Source organism: Dermacentor albipictus, unplaced genomic scaffold (genome assembly GCF_038994185.2).
Source record: "Dermacentor albipictus isolate Rhodes 1998 colony unplaced genomic scaffold, USDA_Dalb.pri_finalv2 scaffold_27, whole genome shotgun sequence".
NCBI classification, from domain to species: domain Eukaryota; kingdom Metazoa; phylum Arthropoda; class Arachnida; order Ixodida; family Ixodidae; genus Dermacentor; species Dermacentor albipictus.
Window position 1 is genome coordinate 734,890 of NW_027225581.1, and position 18,914 is coordinate 753,803.

The 18,914-nt window shown below is 48.0% G+C and overlaps 1 long non-coding RNA gene across 1 annotated transcript in view; it reads right to left on the reverse strand.

The window, feature by feature from the left end:
- The window catches only part of LOC135897855 (uncharacterized), a 347,298-nt gene that overhangs the window by 43,925 nt on the left and 284,459 nt on the right, over window positions 1-18,914 (reverse strand). The window lies entirely within an intron of this gene.

An 18,914-nucleotide genomic window follows, 5' to 3' on the forward strand; every position in this document is an offset into this window, starting at 1 on the left:
GCTATGTGGAATAACCGATGCGGACGCGGCAGCAGCTTTTGCAAGATTTCTTTATTGCGCAAATACAAAGGCTTATTTAGGCATCGAGAATCAATTATCGGCACACGTGCGATGCGTTTAAAGACGGAAGACATGCGCAAAAGATAGCCAATTCAGTCACATCAATATTATCACATGCATCCCGGCCCATTAGTCAATGCCATAACGAGGCATTGGTCGACGTATACAAGTAGGCCTACGGCATGCTTGCGGAGCTTCTGGCATAGTATATCTCTGCACTGCACTTTCAGTCGCTGGAAGCAGGGCTTAGCGTGATAAACTATCCGTACAGCATCCCATGCTCTTCGCACGTGGTTGCAATGACGTTGGTGTACTGAACCATCCTGAGGTCTGTACTTTGTACATGGTGTGGCCCACGCGACGCAGTATCCATGCGGCCAGCCACTTCGGAACGGGAGAAGTTCCGCACGAACACGGGGTCACCGTGCAGAAACTCCCTCGAGGATGGCGGCTTGGTGCATTCAGGGCCTTTCACATTATGGTGCAGTCTCGACAAGATAAAGCGAAAGCTCCTGCACAGCATGAGTTCCGCTGGCGTCCTCTCGGTTTCCGAGTGGGGCGGGAAGTCCTGCTTGAATAAAAACAAGACACTTTACACGCCACTGTGCCCTAGCTCTGCTTTCGGAGCGCACACTTTAGTGCGCGATCTATACGCTCCGCCCTTCCATTGCTTGCGGTATGGTATGGCGCTGTGTACATGTAGCGCACGCCATTTTTGTTCAAGAAAAAATGCATTTCGTTGCACGAAAAGCGTGTGCCGTTATCACAAACAACTAACTCCGGCAATCCATATGAAGCAAACATTCTTCGCAGTTTCTCGATCCCAACTGAGGAGTGAAGCGATGGCGTTATCCCGATCTCGGCTAGTTTGATAGCGCGTCCACGACAACTAAATAGAAAAGGACCCGAAGCAGCCCTGCAAAATCTATTTGAATTCTGCTCCATGGGCTTTCGAGTTTCGTCCAGAAATGCACAGGCATTTTAGGTTCGCTCGGCCTGTTGTCTTGATAGTTTGCAATGACGCATGAAATCTTCAACCTGGGCAGACATCTTCGGCCACCACACATATGACCTTGCCAGAAATTTCATGACCGTTATGCCAGGATGGTTTGCATGCAGAATGGCGAAGAGATTTTTTCTTAGTTCTTCTGGCAGTATGACCGTGTTACCGCACAGAAGGCAGTCACGATGAAAAGACAACTTTTCGCGCTTCACCTGATAGGCGGCTATTCCCGCGGCACACCATGTTCCGGCCAGCCAGTTGCAACGCATTTCTTCTCACGCGACAGGCAACAATCATACAGAGTGGCTGACGCGACGTCTGCTAGGCTCACAGGAGGGTACTCCACTGATTCCCACAAAAGGACGTTGCCAGGAGGCTCGATGTCCTTCCTGTCACCGGGTATCGGTAGCCTGCTTAGGCAGTCAGCATTTGCGTGTTCTTGGGCCTTTCTATACTCCAGTTTGTATTCATAAGTAGATAACAACAAAGACCACCGCATGATGCGCGGTGAGAAAACAACGAGAATCTGCTTGTCTCGTTTATAGATACCTAGTAATTATTTTAATTATGGGGTTTTACGTGCCAAAACCACTTCCTGATTATCAGGCACGCCGTAGTGGAGGACTCAGGAAATTTACACCACCTCGGGTTCTTTAACGTGCGCCTAAATCTAAGTACACGGATGTTTTCGCATTTCGACCCCATCGAAATGTGGCCACCATGGCTGGCATACGATCCCGCGACCTCGTGCTCAGCAGCACGCGGCACACCATGGCCAATGAGCAACCACGGCGGCCTGAGATACCGTGTAGTGGCTTATGATCTGTCAAGAAGCGAAAATCTTGCCCACAGAAGTACTGGTGAAGTTGTTGGATGCCATAATTACGTTCCGCCTTAGTGTTCTTGATGCATAAGCAACACGCCTTAGTGAGTGCTCTTGACGCATAAGCAACAGGTTGCTCGCGTCCTCGAGCAGCGCTGTGAGCAAATACAGCACCCACACCCACGGGTGATGCCTCACAGACAGAATTAAAGGTGCATCAGCGTCAAAATGCACTAAAAGTGACTGGGATGTCAGTAACGCTTGTAGTCTTTCGAAAGCTAGTCGCTGCTCCCCCTTCATCCCACTTCCACCTAGTGTCGCTGTCCAGTAGGCTGTAGAGCACTTCGGCAACGTCAGACCAACCCTTTAGGAAGATATTGTAGAAATTCACCATACCTAGAAAAGTTTGAATGGAGCTATTTGTTCTTTGGTACATATGCTTTGTGAACCGCCTCGACTTTAGCCTGTGACGGGTAGTTGCCATTTGTATCTTTCCGGTGTCTCAGTACTCCAGGTTCTCTTTGAAGAACTCAGCACTTTGTGCTTCTATACGCAATCCCGCTTTTTACAGACGGTTGAAAACCACCATGAACACTTCGTTGTGCTCCGCTGCCGTTTGGCTGGCCACAAGGATGTTGTCGACGAATACCGCTACCTGGCATATACCTGCAAGCACTGAATCAATTGATCTTTGAAATAATCCGGGTGCCCCCGACACACCAAATGACCAACGTCGCAGTTTCTACAGGCCCTTTAGAGTATTTATCGTGAGCACTTCTGCTGCAGCGTCATCAACTGCAAGTTACTGGTACGCTTGCGTGAAGTCAATTTTAGAAAAACACAGCCTTCCCCCAACATTCCGAAAAGTTCCTTGGTAGTAGGTAAAGGTTAAACGTTGTTTCTTGCCACTTGGTTCACGGTACTTTGATAGTCGCCGCATATTCTTAATGACGCATCCGTTTTTCGTACGATTACCACAGGGGTGGCACATTCGGAGTGCTGCGTCCGGTTGCAGATAACCTTGCCGTTCCAGTTTGATCAGTTCTGTGATGACGTTACCCTTGAGTGCGAACGGAATGCTGCAGCATTTTAGAAACTTGGGCCGGGCGTTCTGCTTCAGTTCGATGCGTCGTGGCGGCAGAGTGGCGCCTGGAAATGTTTCGCCAAAAGCACCCGGAAGCTATTTGATAAGGGCTTCAGCGTTTTGTTCGAGGCTGTGAAGCCTAGTGACATAATTGTTCAAGACTTTGAAGCAATCACGACCTAATACTCTGCTACGCTCATTTCTTACAAGGAGTATCGGCAACCGGAAGTCTTGGCCTTTGAGTTTGACCAGAAGTGTGGCTTTTCCGATGACGTCGAATCCTTCTTTAGTCCGAATTGTGAGCTTGGTGTCCGCTTCTTCAAGCTTAATGTGCGTTTCCAGTTTCAGTTTGCTGAACGTACTTTGACTAACAATCCATCTAGCCAGTGGCGTAGCTAGGTCACGTGGCACCCGGTGCCTTTAGGTCTTCTGTCACCTCCCCCCCCCCCCCCCCGCTGGGTGTAGCCGGCGGAAAGAGGGGTGTCTTCAGACGTATATGACACCCCCCGCCCCCCCTCTCTGGCCCCTTGCACCCGGGGCCCACGGCCCCCCGGCCCTCCCTGTTGCTACGCCACTGCATCTAGCTCCTCCTGAGTCGACTTCCATTGCCACTATTTCACCGCCTATACTTACGAACATCATAAACACGGGGCGACCGCTAGTCACATGACTAATATTTAGCATGTTATCATACTCAGTTTGCATCGTGTATGGCATATTTTTCTACTGATGTTTCACCTGATCTGTTTGTTTTTTCCGGCATGCTTTCGCCAAGTGTCCTTTCACGGAACAGTTGAAGCATACTAATGTTTTAAACCTGCAATGGTATGCAGCGTGGTGGCCCAAACACCGGAAACACTGCTGTGTCAAATGCTCGCTTGAAGTTTTTTCATCTTGCCCATTGTTATGCTGCTTTATGTGTTACCTGTCCTTCTCTGGCTCTAAAATCTGGGACGTCCTGACGCTTGTCGTCCATAACCCTTTGATGCTTTGCAGCAGCTTCTGCTGAGACTGCTAGATTGTAGGCCGTCTTAAAAGTCATGTCTTCGTCGGCCAACGAACGTTCTGCACAATGCTGTCGGAGATTCCAACGACCAACTGGTCCCTCAGCATTACCTCAACATGAAGCTGGTTGTCGTTGAACCCGCAGCTATCGGCTAGCTTGCATAAAGCTGTAACGTAGTCTGTGACAGATTCAACGTCGTGCTGATGTCGCTTCGAGAACCCGCACCTTGAATAGCGCTCGGATGGCTTCGGGTTTGCCGCCTTCATGGCGTTTATGATAGACTGGTAGTCAGCATTCGATGGTTGTATGTATCCTCCCCGTGGCAGCTCAGCAATACTGCCATATTGTGGGCGTTCTCTGTGAGCCTGTTTGCAGTGCACCATAGCTCTATACCCTCGACGTAATTTTCCCATGAAGAGTTACCATTCAGGTGAAATTTGCCGATATGAACACCGAAGGTCATCTTGCCGGCAACGCCATCCACGCACCAGGCACAACCTTGCCTCGTTGACAATGTAATAACAGATGTGGGCTTAGCAGCATCTTTTGCAAGATTTCTTTGTAGCAGAAAAAACAAGGGTTTATGTAGGCACCGTACATCGCTCATCTGCACACGTGCGATGGGTTTAAACACCGAAAACATGCGCACAAGATAGCCAATTAAGTCACATAAGTCTGTTGTCATGCTATGATACGCGGATAACGCATCACCTACTCAAAGTGCTTGCTTGCATGAAGAAAATTCTTAGGTGTTCTTTTATTCCATCTTCTTCGACACGAATGCGTGGCCTAACCTCTAAAGCGTCGGATGATTACGCTGATAGAACTGAATTCGAAACTAATCATTAAAAATTATTTCTGTGGTGTAATGTCTTGCATAGGTACGCGTGTCTATGTCCTGCGCACTTATATTTTACCACGCAGTTCCCTCAATGTTATGTAGACGGTGATGCAAAAACTACCTGCAAGCCAACCGCGTAATGGGGAGGTCGGCCGAATGAAATGCATAGCATTAGACATAAAGTTTTTTATCATTGTGGACATTACAACAAATTTATTACTCCAGCAGTGATCATTCATGTGAACTGTCTCTTCATTTGAGCGGACCGCTGCTGCTGCGCATGCTTCTTCTGGCTGCTGTCTTGCAAAATAACTCTTGTTGAATCCACTGGTTATAGCCAAGGTCCGTCATACCATTGTCATATCTGCGGCCTGACTGCTAGTCTTGCACAATTTGCTGCTATCGAACATACGGAGAACAAAGAATGTAGATAAAGCAAGCCGAGGCATCCCGCACTGATAGGTGATGCCGGTGGTCCCGGATCTCATCACCAACACCACTTAGCTGTCGCTGTAATGGTCTCATCTTCGTTCCGTTATTCTAATACATTGCCTTCAAGCAATTCGAGCTGCAGGTGCAAGGGGCGGCATGAGAGGTTGAGCCGAGAAGGATGGTGGCTTGATCTTGTCCGCACAAGGGAAAAAGCAAGGCAATCTGTGCGCACTAGCAGGAAAGGGCGAAGTGGACGGGGGCAGTTTAGCGGACGTTTCTTTCCATGTACTCCGGCTGCGAAAGCTTGGCACGGGTGAGCGCTGCCGCACGCGCGCCCTACCTTCAAGTTAATAATGGGAAGTAGTAAAACCCAATGAAAGCTGATGGCTTCTTCTCCATTATGTTCTGACGCGCATAGTTCACGAACAAGTGATATGCATCACGAAGGGAAATTGACGTGTCGCCGAGAGCATACCTTTGCGGAAGATTCAATCTCGGACGTTGTTGACGCCGTAACTTCGCAACTGGTTCCAACCAAGCAACCAGCCAAATTGTTAAGCAGTGGTACCAAGGAACTACACACCAACTGCAGGCACATGTAAGCCATGTAACCTAAAAAAGCGAATATAGAGCATTTGCGATGACTGCACGCAACATTCTGAAATTCAGAGCCGAGTCTTCACCAGACATGAGATATTCATCAGGCCCTCATGGCTACAAGGATTGGCTTCTTCAATCAGGTACGCTACAACGGTGGCTCTGATGGCCGCTCAACGACATCCTTAATTACTCAGTGACTCCACTGGTCGGCGGCCGTCTTCAGGGATACCAACGCAAGTCCAAGCCAAGAGACTCCACCTGAAGGGTCATCGACAGTGGAGAGAGCAGTTGAACGCCCTTTCCTTTCCTGGCTTTACTCACGACATCAAGACACTTGCGCAAACGGGATATTAAAATGTATTTTCACTCAATTTACGCTGTTTGAATCGCGTCAGCGTTCTGATACCAAGTGCACGTGGTCATCTAATGAGATGTGTTGATCTTTGGGTAACACCATCACTCCCTATTTAGTTAGTATGCGAAAGTTAGCAGCATTTGTATAGTAAAAGTAATATGCTTAATAAGTTATGCAACATTCTAACAGTTTGCTATCCCAGCCAATGTTTGCGCTTTGGTCGTAAGTATGACTTTTGTGCAATGATGCCTGCTTAGCCGCCTTCACGAAGTCGCTAAAGTGCGTCATTATACTGTCGTTTCAAAGCATTGCTCCATCGCCTTCAGTTCATCGTAATCGTTTCCTCGTACGTATGACGTTATAATAGTTGCAGTGTCGTCAAGTAGCCATCTTCATTCGGTCGGTACAATTCCATCGGAGTCACTTTGTTCTAGTCATTCTAAAATTATCCTTCCATTGTCTTCATGCTGTTGGCGTCATTCTGTTTTCGCCGTTATTCTGTTTTCATGCAGACATGATCATACCATCGTTGCCATTTGATCATCACTATTTCTTGTTAAAATGCATGCCGTACCGAGTGTTACAAATTTCATTTGGTGCAGGTGGTTACGAGTTAAAATGTCTCTAACTGGGTCATCTCGTCTTTACTTGCAGCGTACAGATGCGACATCTAGTTACAAATATTTGTTCTGGCATATATTTATCCTTAATCAACCATTCCGAGTCTTAACTAGCAATACACTTCCTTCGTGTTATCGTACCCATTCGACTACTAATTTCTGTTAGTTCTGTTATTGTAAATCTTCATGGTCTTCTTCGTTTCTATTCTTTGCATCCAATTCGCTGTCACTGTTTTTCTCACATTCTTTCTTATTGCTCCTGGGTTCTCTATCTACACTTTCAATTACTCTCTATTTGGTTGCGAGTCTTTTGGCCTCTTGCTACATTTTGTGTCCACGCTTTTTATGCACAGCTACCTGTGTAGTTTAGCCTCCCATTTTTTTATACATGTTGCTCAGTTTTTCTTGAAAGCTAATTTGGCTCTGTGATTCCATGGCTTGAAACGACGCCTGACCAATACCCCCTTGCACTGCCTCATTTGTGGTTTTGCCGGTGGCTTCCTAAGTTAACCGGTACACCGATCTTTGGCTAATTTACAGCCTTGATAATACATCTGATTTTAGGCATAGAATGGCATTTGCAGACGTCAGCGCTGGCGCCATAACTCTTTTGCAGGTTGCACGCACCACCTCATACTAATTGTGGCCCTACCGTGCTCTGTGTTTCATAATTGTAGCATTCCACTTCCCCTTTGTTTTCAGACTTCCTTGGTGCGTGCTTGAGTTAGCCCTTCCTTCGTTTATGTACATGCCGACGTATTTATATTGGTTGATCACGGGTATGAATTCCTTGTGAATCGATTCTACGTAGTTACCCGTCTCTTGATTGAAGAATATAATTCCCCATTTCCTTGTGCGAAATTTAAGGCCTTGATTTGTCGTTGCGCTGCGACACATGTTAACCACTGCTGTAAATATCTTACATTGTCCGATAGTAACACCTTGTCATCCGGTACGCATCAGTACGGGGACCATCAGTTACACCATTTGTCCACTACGTTTGTAGGATGAATCTTAATTGACGATTTACCAGTAATAAAGCTTCAACAATGGAAACCAAAGGCATGTCTGCTTCATTCCTTCGTGAATTTTCAGAATTGCACTAGAATTTAACCTTCTACTACAATGCTTTCTCGGTTGTTTATATATATTGTCACATATTAATGACGGTGAAAAAAGCAGCAAAACTGCAATTGACGAAATTAGCATTTTATTGCGTGATCCTGCGCCCTCAAATCAAGCTACACTCAAAGAACAGCGACAGCGGCTAACACAGTCGGCTATTGTCGGAAATCTGATCTGGCAGTCAAGCGCGTCAGCATTCAAACATGTGTCATCGAAGGTTCCATAGTAAGCAGCGGTGCCGGTTGGCCTTCCAGTGTGTTCCATACAATTCCCGTCGCACATGCACTCAGATTACACAAGCTTTGGTAACAACAGACATCAGGCAGGACCATCGATAACACTCGAGAAACTTCCGATAGATAGCATTTGTCAGAGGGTGAAAAGCGGTGAACCCCCGCCCCCCCCCCCCCCCAGAAAGGTAAAGAAGTTCACGGGTAAATGCCCCTTTCTCACAAAGTATCCTTTTTGAGAAAACGACGCTTAATAAACAAACGAAAGAAAACAACAGAGAAACTAACTAAGCTCAAAGTAACAGTAAAAACAAAGAAAGTCCAAATTTCAGCTATGCAAAAGTTTGCTGTTAGAATGCCTCACGTGACACAACAAGCACTATTTGAGGTCGTCAGCGGCGCCGCTGTGGTAGCGAAATCCCGTCGGGCATGACTTCGTAGTTGAGTGCGCCAATGTCTCGGAAGATCTTGTAGCGTCAGAAACCGCGGCGTAATAGCTTCTCACGAAGTCTTTGCTGGCGTACCGGGGTCCAAACCTAAACACCGTCACCGGGCTCGTATTCCACGTATGGTCGTCTAAGATTTCAGTGCCGGCTGCCGCTATTCTGCTGATTTTTGATGCGAACGCGGGCGAAGTGTCGGGCTTCTTGGGCTTGCTGGAGATTGGTAGCGATGTCGAGATTCTCTCAGTCGATGATCTGTGGAAGCATGGCATCGATAATCGTCACCGGGTTCCCTCTGCAAATCAGCTAGAATGGCGTCATTTGAGTTGTTCCTTACAGTGACGTGCTAGGAATTAAGGTTCGCTACGGCAGGACTGCATCCCACCTCCTATGCTCGACGTCGACGTGTACCGCCAGCATGGAGGCGACGGTTTTTTATGCGCTCTGTAAGAACATTCGTCTGCGGATGGTAGGCAGTTGTCCTCCTGTTGCTTGTGTGGCTGTATTGTAGAAAGGATTGGGTGAGTTCTGCTGTAAAGCCGTTCCTCTGTCGGTGATTAGGACTAATAGGGCACCATTTTACAACACCATGTTCTCGACAAAGAATTTCGCCCCTTCGGCTGTGGTACCTTTCGGGAGAGCTTTTGTTTCAGCGAAGTGGGTGAGCCAGTGAGTCGCCATGAAGATCTACTAATTTCGGGATGTTGAGGGTGGAAATAGTCCCAGCAAATCTATGTCAATCTGCTGAAATGGTGGGCATGGAGGCCCGATCGGCTGCAGTTCTCTCGCTGTCCTTGTGGGTGGTGTCTTGCCTTGCAGACAGTCTTGAAATGTCCTGACGTAACAGGTGACGTCGGCAGTCAGGCAAGGCCGCTAATATCTTTCCTTTTTCGTCAAAATCGTCCAGGAGAATCCGAGGTGCCCAGCTATCGTATGGCCATGTAGGGCTCGCAGTACTTCTGGACACAATGCTGAGGGAACAAAAAGGAGGTAGTCAGTACGGACTGGTGAGAATTTCTTCTTTACGTGTAAGCTGTTTTGAAGTCAGATCGAAGACAATCATCGCTTAAATCTACTAAGGACAACGTCGATGTTCCCTGTTGCGGGCACGGCACGCATGCAAGCATGACTTCCAACGTGTTCGTATTTGCTTGTCTGCAGGTCCCTTTTCTCGTCGCCGCCACGAATGCAAGAGCAATCGCCACACACTGCAAGCCGGAGCGTCAACCTAATCATCTGGATCTACTGCAGACGCAACTACTGGGCACGTGCGACGGCGATACGTATATCGGAAGCATCCACCAATCATCGACGACCAAGTCACGGACCGATCCCTACTTAAACAAGCCCTTGGACCCCCCCGGACTCAGTTGCGGGCACGGCACGCATGCAAGCATGACTTCCAACGTGTTCGTATTTGCTTGTCTGCAGGTCCCTTTTCTCGTCGCCGCCACGAATGCAAGAGCAATCGCCACACACTGCAAGCCGGAGCGTCAACCTAATCATCTGGATCTACTGCAGACGCAACTACTGGGCACGTGCGACGGCGATACGTATATCGGAAGCATCCACCAATCATCGACGACCAAGTCACGGACCGATCCCAACTTAAACAAGCCCTTGGACCCCCCCGGACTCAGTTGCGGGCACGGCACGCATGCAAGCATGACTTCCAACGTGTTCGTATTTGCTTGTCTGCAGGTCCCTTTTCTCGTCGCCGCCACGAATGCAAGAGCAATCGCCACACACTGCAAGCCGGAGCGTCAACCTAATCATCTGGATCTACTGCAGACGCAACTACTGGGCACGTGCGACGGCGATACGTATATCGGAAGCATCCACCAATCATCGACGACCAAGTCACGGACCGATCCCTACTTAAACAAGCCCTTGGACCCCCCCGGACTCAGTTGCGGGCACGGCACGCATGCAAGCATGACTTCCAACGTGTTCGTATTTGCTTGTCTGCAGGTGAGACACGACACTTCCTCACTTAGAAGTAATCATTTGTCACTGATTGTCGTGCCGTGCCCCCGCACACTAGCGCTGCTTGTATGTGATTGTTGGTCTGTATGTCTCAAGCTTATCACAAGTGGTGATGTCGAGTTGAATCCGGGCCCTGGTTTGACTACAGATGAAAAACTTGAACAGATTATGCAAGCGTTGAAAGACCAGAGCAAAACATTAAGTGACATTAAACGTGATCAGAGAGCAGTTCAAAAAGAAGTGAAAGAAAATGGTGCCGCCATGAAACTTATTGAAGACCGCTTAACTAAACTTGAGTCTTCTTTTTCTAAACTTGATGACACACAGCGGACGATGTCTCGTCTGAATGAAACAGTCGCAGTGCTATCTAGAAAAGTTGATGATATGGAAAATCGCCAACGCCGCAATAACCTTATCATCTTCGGTTTACCTGAGCAAGACAATGAAACACAGGCAGATTTATCGAAACTGATGCAGGACAAAATATTTTCTGTGATTGGTACTTATCCTCGGAGCATTGAGCGCATGCACCGTCTTGGAAAAAAGCAGTCAAAAGCACGACCAGTTATTTTTCGGCTGTATGATTTCAAGGAAAAACAGGAAATTATGAGCAACTGTCCCAAGTTGAAAGGCATGAATATTTCGATAAGTGATGACTTCTCAAAGAGCGTGGTGCACAGGAGAAAGTGCCTATGGGAAAGCGCTCAAAATGAGAAATCGAGTGGGAAGCGAGTGCGCCTAGTTTATGACATGCTTTACGTGGACGGCAAGGCGTATTACTGGGACGATGATACTTCCACACGTAGACCATGCCGGGAGCCGCGTCGTCGTGACATAAGTAGCAACAGAGGCGGCAGAGAAAAGCCCTACGAGAGGCGACACAGTTCTGACAGCAGTCACGAGTGTCCCTGATAGACTAGTAGTTTTAAACGTCAATGCTCGGAGCATATGCAACAAATCTTCACTTTTGGAAGCTGTCCTCTTGGAACATGAACCGGATATCGTAATTGTAACTGAAACTTGGTTAAATAAATCAATCGAAAGCGCTGATTTCCTTCCTCCGAACTATACGGCTTGTCGCAAAGACAGAGGATCCGGAGGAGGCGGTGTTGCTATTGTTTATAAAACTTCAATGGTCTCCGTTGAAATTTCATCCCCTCCAGAACTGGAGTGTACTGTGGGCACCACAGAGATCGGTGGTCTGTATTTTGTAATTGTTGCAGTATATCGCCCCCCTGGCACCTCCGAAGAATACATGCTATTGCTGAATGATTTCTTACTTGAAAAGTTTGGCAACAGCACCTGTAAGATTATAATGGCCGGAGATTTTAATTTACCAAATATTGACTGGGCATATTATCAGGAAGGTCAAAATAATCAGGCCGTGTCTCGTGTTCTTCTGAATCTGACTTTTTCCCTTGACTTAACACAAATAGTAACTATGCCAACACGAACCCACGAATCGGGAGAATCACTACTTGATTTGGTGTTTCTAAGCAGATCTGTCATACAATCCAAGTACTGGTGTGAAGTCTTAGAAGGGATTTCTGACCACAAAATGGTGATCACGTATGTCTCTACCACATATACCAGAGCAGAGAGGAATAAAACTTTGCTAGTCTCCGATTTCTCTAAAGCAGATGATGTTGCAGTATTGGACCATTTAGAGGAAAGTTATGATGATTTCAGCCATTTTATTTCGCTAAATACCACGTCAGTAAATGATGCTTGGGAGAAGTTTAAAAGCGTGGTATTAAAATCAATGGCACTATTTGTTCCCAAGCGCCCCAAAAAATTTAACAGAAAAAACGCATGGATTACACGGGGAATAATTCATAAAAAGCGCCTCCTGAAACGAATGAGGTCTAGAAAATTCTCTACAAGAACACGTCATTGTATTCATTCCGCTTCACATGAATTTAAAATGGAAATTATTAAAGCGAAACATTGTTACATGAATACAACACTTACTAATTTTATTAAATCCTCTCCGGGAAAATTTTGGAGATACATTTCAGGGCCCAAATCCGGCATTCAATTTCTAACAAGTGAAAATAAGACTATCACGAACAGCTCTGAAATGGCTTGCCTCTTCAATGAATATTTTGAATCGGTCTTCACATGGGATGATGGTTCCACACCCGTAACAGTACATTCCATTAGGCACTGCATATCTGAGCCAACTATTAGACAAGACGGCATTTTGAATCTGCTCCTTAAACTAGATGAGAAAAAATGTCCTGGCCCTGATCAAATTCCCAACGCTTTTTTAAAGAGGTACGCCGAGTGGTGCTCATGTTTCCTTTCAGATATCTATACTAAATCTCTAGAATCTGGCGACGTTCCGAGAGACTGGAGGCGGGCTAAGGTAGTACCGATTCACAAACAAGGTTCCAAACATGACGTCACTAATTACAGGCCAATCTCTTTGACAAGTACGTGTTGCAAAACGCTAGAGCACATCCTTAGTACCCACCTAACTAAATTTGTGGAAGAGAACGACGTTTTGGGTAAAAACCAGCATGGCTTTCGCCGAGGGTACTCCACAGTCACTATCCTCACTGAAGTTACGCATGAAATCGGCCAATGTATTGATGGAAAGGGTCAAATAGATATGATCTTCATCGATTTCCGCAAAGCATTCGACAGAATATCCCATAGAAAGCTGCTTATGAAGCTGTCTCATTTCTTAGGTAATACCAAGCTATTCAAATGGATTGAGGCATATTTGTCACAAAGGGAACAATGTGTTTCATTAAATTCTGTTAGTAGTACCAATAAACCAGTTCGATCGGGTGTGCCGCAAGGATCTGTTATAGGCCCTTTACTTTTTTCCATTTATATTAGTGATATGGGAGCAGGTTTTTCGCCGCAAATATCCATCAAGCATTACGCAGATGACACCGTTATATATGCTAAAATATGCACTCCTAATGATCAACAGGAGCTTAGTAACCATTTACAAAAAGTTAGCCTCTGGTGTGATGAATGGCAAATGGAATTGAATACATGAAAAACTGTTTGTATGCGTTTCACGCGTAAAAAAGATCCTTTAATATTCCCCTGCAGCATTAACGGAGCCGAATTAGCTGAAGTTAAGGAATATAAATACCTAGGCATTCATTTCGCACATGATTTAAACTGGTCGGTACATGTCGACAACATCTGTAATAAGGCCATGTGCACACTTTGGTCGTTACGACGAAAACTTCACGACGCCACACCAGAGGTAAAAACAATGGCCTACAAAATGACTGTACTTCCTGTACTGACTTATGCAAGCCATGTTTGGGAGCCGTACACTCAAGAGAACGCACTAAAATGTGAGCGCGTACAAAACAGGGCCTTGAGGTTTATTTTTAACACATACGCTAGAACGCAGTCCGTCACGGAACTTAGAAATAGAGCTGGCCTCATGACTGTCAAGCAAAAAATGCAGCTTAGCAGGCTGACATTCTTTTTTCACGTATTAAGCGGAGACTATAAGGTGGACTTAGAAAAACACATCACATTAGAGAGACCTGCTAACCCCAGAACAAAGCACCCAAAACATATTAAACCACTTAAATATAGAACAGAATCCTTCAAAAATTCCTTCCTGGTTCGAAGCATAGACGATTGGAACAACTTGCCACACGATATAGTAGAATGTGCTGATTTACAATCTTTTGTAAAGGCTGTTACCAATTATTTGTAAATGGTTGAGAATACGTTTTATTGTTAGCTGTTCATTCGTTGCAGTTGTTTGGGCGCGTTACTTTTTTTTTGACCCATATAGTGCTATAACATACTCATTGTAACTGATGTTCTTTGTTGCTTCATATTTGTTTGTTTATATGATGTGCCTTCCTAGCCTGATTGTTTTGTATTGAATTGTTTAAACATCTACTATGTCTAGTTTGATGACAGCAATGTAACCGCAACTCCTGTCTTGGCTTGTGCTGACAGTATGAATAAATAAATAAATAATAAAATAAGTACTCGACGAGAAAGTTTAGCTCTGGGTCTGCTCGTTGCTGATTAGCGAAGTCCTTCGCGCTTACTATTCCGAGGAACGTTCGGTCATCCTCGTCGTCATGCGGCGGTGGGTGTTGTAGGCAGTTCGCATCAGAGTGTTTCCGACTGCACTTGTAGATTACAGTGATGTCGTATTGTTGCAATCTGCCGTTCTAGTTCTACAAGCGTCCTGAATGGTCCTTTAAATTGGTTAGCCAGAAGAATGTATGATGCTCACTGACGACTTTAAAGGGCCTGCCATATAGGTAAGGGCTCAATATTGCTGCTGTCGAGATGACAAGGCCTTCTTTTTCGGTCGTACAAAAATTGCCTTCCGCTTTTGACAGCGGCTGCCTAACTTAAGCTATCATCCGTTCAAGATAGTCTTTCTTGTCTGGACTAGGGATGCATCGAGGCATAGGCTACCGGCGTCAGTATGTCTTTCCACATTGGCGTCCTCGGCGAAGTGCTGAAGATCCGGTGGGGACTGCATGCACTCTTTTGAATCCTTGAAATGCGTCGTCCTGTGGCGTTTTCTACTTGAACTCTACATCGCGTTTACTTAGATAGGGGTGTCAGCGACGAAGCAAAGTCCTTCACAAAGCGCCTGTAGTTGGTACACGTAGCAAGGAGCCTGCGCACTGCCATCTTGTCAACGGACTTTTAGAGCTTTGCGATGGCAGCTGTCATATGTGGCTCCGTGCGGACTCTAGAATTGCTGATGGCAGGCTCAGGAGAAGAAGGTCATCGTAAGCGATGTGGCACTTTTCCGGCTTCAGGTTAACCCCTGAGGAACTGATAGCCTCTACTGTTGGCGCAAGCCGCCTTAGGTGGTCGTCGAAATTTCCAGCCGATGACCAAGACGTCTTCCAAGTAAACGAGACAAGTCTGCGACTTCAATCCTGCTAACACCGTGACCATGATCAGCTGGAACGTTGTAGGTGCTGAGGACAGTCCGAATGGCATAGCCGTGAACTCATAGAGACGTCTGGCGCAATGAAGGTGGTCTTTTCGGGACCTCTCTCATCAACTTCTATTTACCAGTTGGCAAACTTAAGATCCATCGCGTAGAAGTATTTAGTATTTCAAAGCCGATTGAATGCGTCATCTATTAGGTAAAGGTGATGTATATCTTACTTCGTTTTCCTGTTCAGTCGGCGATAATTGGTGCAGAAACGTAGGGTGCCGTCCTTTTTGCTTCCCCAAGACTACACGGGATCCCCACGGGCTTTTTGATGGCTGGATGAAGCACTCGCGCAGCATTTTGTCAACCTGTTGCCTTTAACTTGACGTTTTGTCGTCGAAACTAGGTAAGGGCTCTGGCGGAGTGCTTGAGCACACTGTTCGGTATTTATGTAATGCTTTGCCAATGGTATTTCTTGAAACCTAGATGACGTCAAAAAGCAGTCTTTGTATTGGCGGACTTCTGAGCTGTTGCGACTTAATCAGGGGGATACTTGGAGTTATGTCGAAGTCTAGTAACGAGAACTGTAGTCGTCGGCGTAGATTCAGCAGGATCCAAGAGGACAAACGCGTTGCTGGTTTCTAAAATTTCCTTGATTTATTCGGTAGTCGGGCTCTCATTGACGTGCTTGAGCTCCTGCCTGAAGTCTGTCAGCATCACTTTCACTTTCCTTCCTTGCAGTGCAGCTATGCCTCTTGTGACGCAAATGCTTCGGCTTAAAAGGAAGCTTTAGCTCGGGCCCAACTCCTACGCGGCCTATTCAAATACATGTGTGGCGACACACACCGCGCATATTTCTGCGCACCCTTCCATCTTATCATCTGGCCAAGCATACCACAGCTACACGCTGGGTTGCATGGTCGATAAAGCATAGCGCCACCGCCATGTCACCCGAGGTATGCGTCACCGACGGTGGCTATAAGAACAGGCTGCCTGGCTGATAAAAGCCGCCTTCTACCTTCCGATACTGCGACGAACGTAGCGTTGGTACGCCCGTCCGCTGACATCGTTCGCCGAATAAAGAAGCGTTACGTTTTTATGTTGGGATTCGTCCTTCGCTAGCCGCGACATACCCACATCTGGTGACCCGGACGTGATACAACAACGCATCGCCATGGATGAACAAGACGCCCTTCAACGACAGCTGGAACTTCTCAACAGGCAGCTTCACGCGCAGCAAGAGGTGATCCAGAAGCAAGAGCAACAGCTTCAGCAACGGCACGACCAGCTCAATGGTTCCGTGCAGCAGCATCCTGCCGGCTCCGCCGAGGACGTCACAACGCCGGTAGATGGCACCCCACACGCTGCCCCGCACGGCGTCTGGCGTCTCGCTGTCAAGCTTCCGCCGTTTTGGGCCGACTCGCCCGAGGTATGGTTCGCCCAAGTCGAGGCCCAGTTCTCCCTTGCGCACATCACACAAGACCGGACCCGCTACGATTACGTCGTCGCCCACCTCGATGCCCGCTACGCCAGCGAGGTCCGGGATATCCTTGCCAACCCACCAACGGCCAACCTTTACGAACACCTCAAGACGGAACTTATTCGCCGCCTGTCGCTCTCGGAAGACCAGAAAGTGCGACAACTTCAGTCCGCAGAATTAGCCGAGCGCAAGCCTTCGCAGCTCCTCCGCCACATGCGTGCTCTCGCGGGCAACATGGAAGTCCAGGATTCCTTCCTGCGAGCACTTTGGCTTCAACGACTTCCACCGCACGTCCAGGCAATTCTGCAGGCTCAGCTTACGCTACCTCTCGACCAACTCGCCAACATCGCTGATCGCGTCATCGAGGTCTTTTTGCCGCCGTTGTCGCCCACCGTCCAGGCTGTCGCTGCACCGCTGAACACCATATAGCTTGCGCGGCGTATCGACGATATCAGCCGACAGCTCAGCTCCATTCAACGACGCCTGGATCAACACTTGCCGACGTGCCACTCGCAAAGCCGTGGTCCGAACACTACCCCGTCGCAGCTGCCTGGTGACGACGACCGGTGTTACTACCATAGACGCTTCGGGGACAGAGCACGGCAATGTCGACCACCCTGCTCCGCTAGAAATCAGGGAAACGCCGACGGCAGCTCGTAGCCACGGCTGCGAGCTGCCAACCTGGAGGCCGTCGCATCTTCGTCACCGACCAAATTACAAAGCAGCGGTTCCTTGTCGACAGCGGTTCCGACATTTGCTGCTACCCGCGAGCCCACCTTCAAGGTCCCCGCCCTTCTACGTCTTTCGAGCTCGGCGCGGCAAACCGTTCCACTATCAAAACTTACGGGTCGCTCCGCCTGCGCGTCCAGCTTAAAAACCTACGCCGTGACTTTCATTGGAATTTTGTCATCGCCGACGTCACAGAGCCAATCATCGGCTCAGACTTTTTGGCGCACTACAACCTCCTTCCGGACTGCCGCGACGACCGTCTCATCGACGCGACAACGGGACATTCTGCGCCGGGACAGCGAACGACTACCCACCAGCCAAGCATCAGAGTACTCAGCATCGAACATACTTCACCGTACCACGCCATCCTCGCCGAATTTTCCGGTTTGACGCGCCCCAGGGGGTTGCCACGCGACGTGCGGCATACCACCTTGCACTACATCCGGACCACCCCAGGGCCCCCGGTTTTCTGTCGCGCCCGTCGCCTTGCCCCGGACCGCATGCGCATAGCCAAAGCAGAGTTCGAAGCCATGCTCCAGGAGGGAATCGCCCGCCCCTCCGACGGCCCATGGGCCTCGCCACTTCACCTCGTCCCTAAGAAGACCGAAGGCTGGCGGCCCTGTGGGGACTACCGTGCCCTCAACGCCCGCACAATTCCGGACAGGTACCCCGTTCACCACATACAGGACTTCGCACATCGCATTTCCGGCTGCCACGTTTTTTCCGTGCTTGACTTGGTCAAGGCCTACACGCAGATACCTGTCAATCCGGACGACGTCCCGAAAACTGCAATAATTACTCCTTTCGGCTCGTTCGAGTTTCCCTTCATGAGATTTGGCCTGCGGAACGCTGGACAAACCTTTCAACGCTTCATCAACGAAGTCGTCCGCGGCCTCGACTTCTGCTTCGTCTATCTTGATGACATATTGGTCTTTTCCCGCAACGCCGACGAACACCACAGGCACCTTCGTCTCCTTTTCCAACGCCTCGACGACCACGGCCTTCTCGTCAATGTCCCAAAGAGCACGCTCGGCGCTTCAGTCGTGAAATTCCTCGGCCATGAAGTTTCATCAGAGGGAACTCGACCCTTACCTGAACGCATCTCAGACATGCAAAATTACCCTCAACCAACCACCGCTAAAGACCTTCGCCGTTTCCTCGGCATGCTGAACTCTTACAGGCGTTTCTTGCCACACG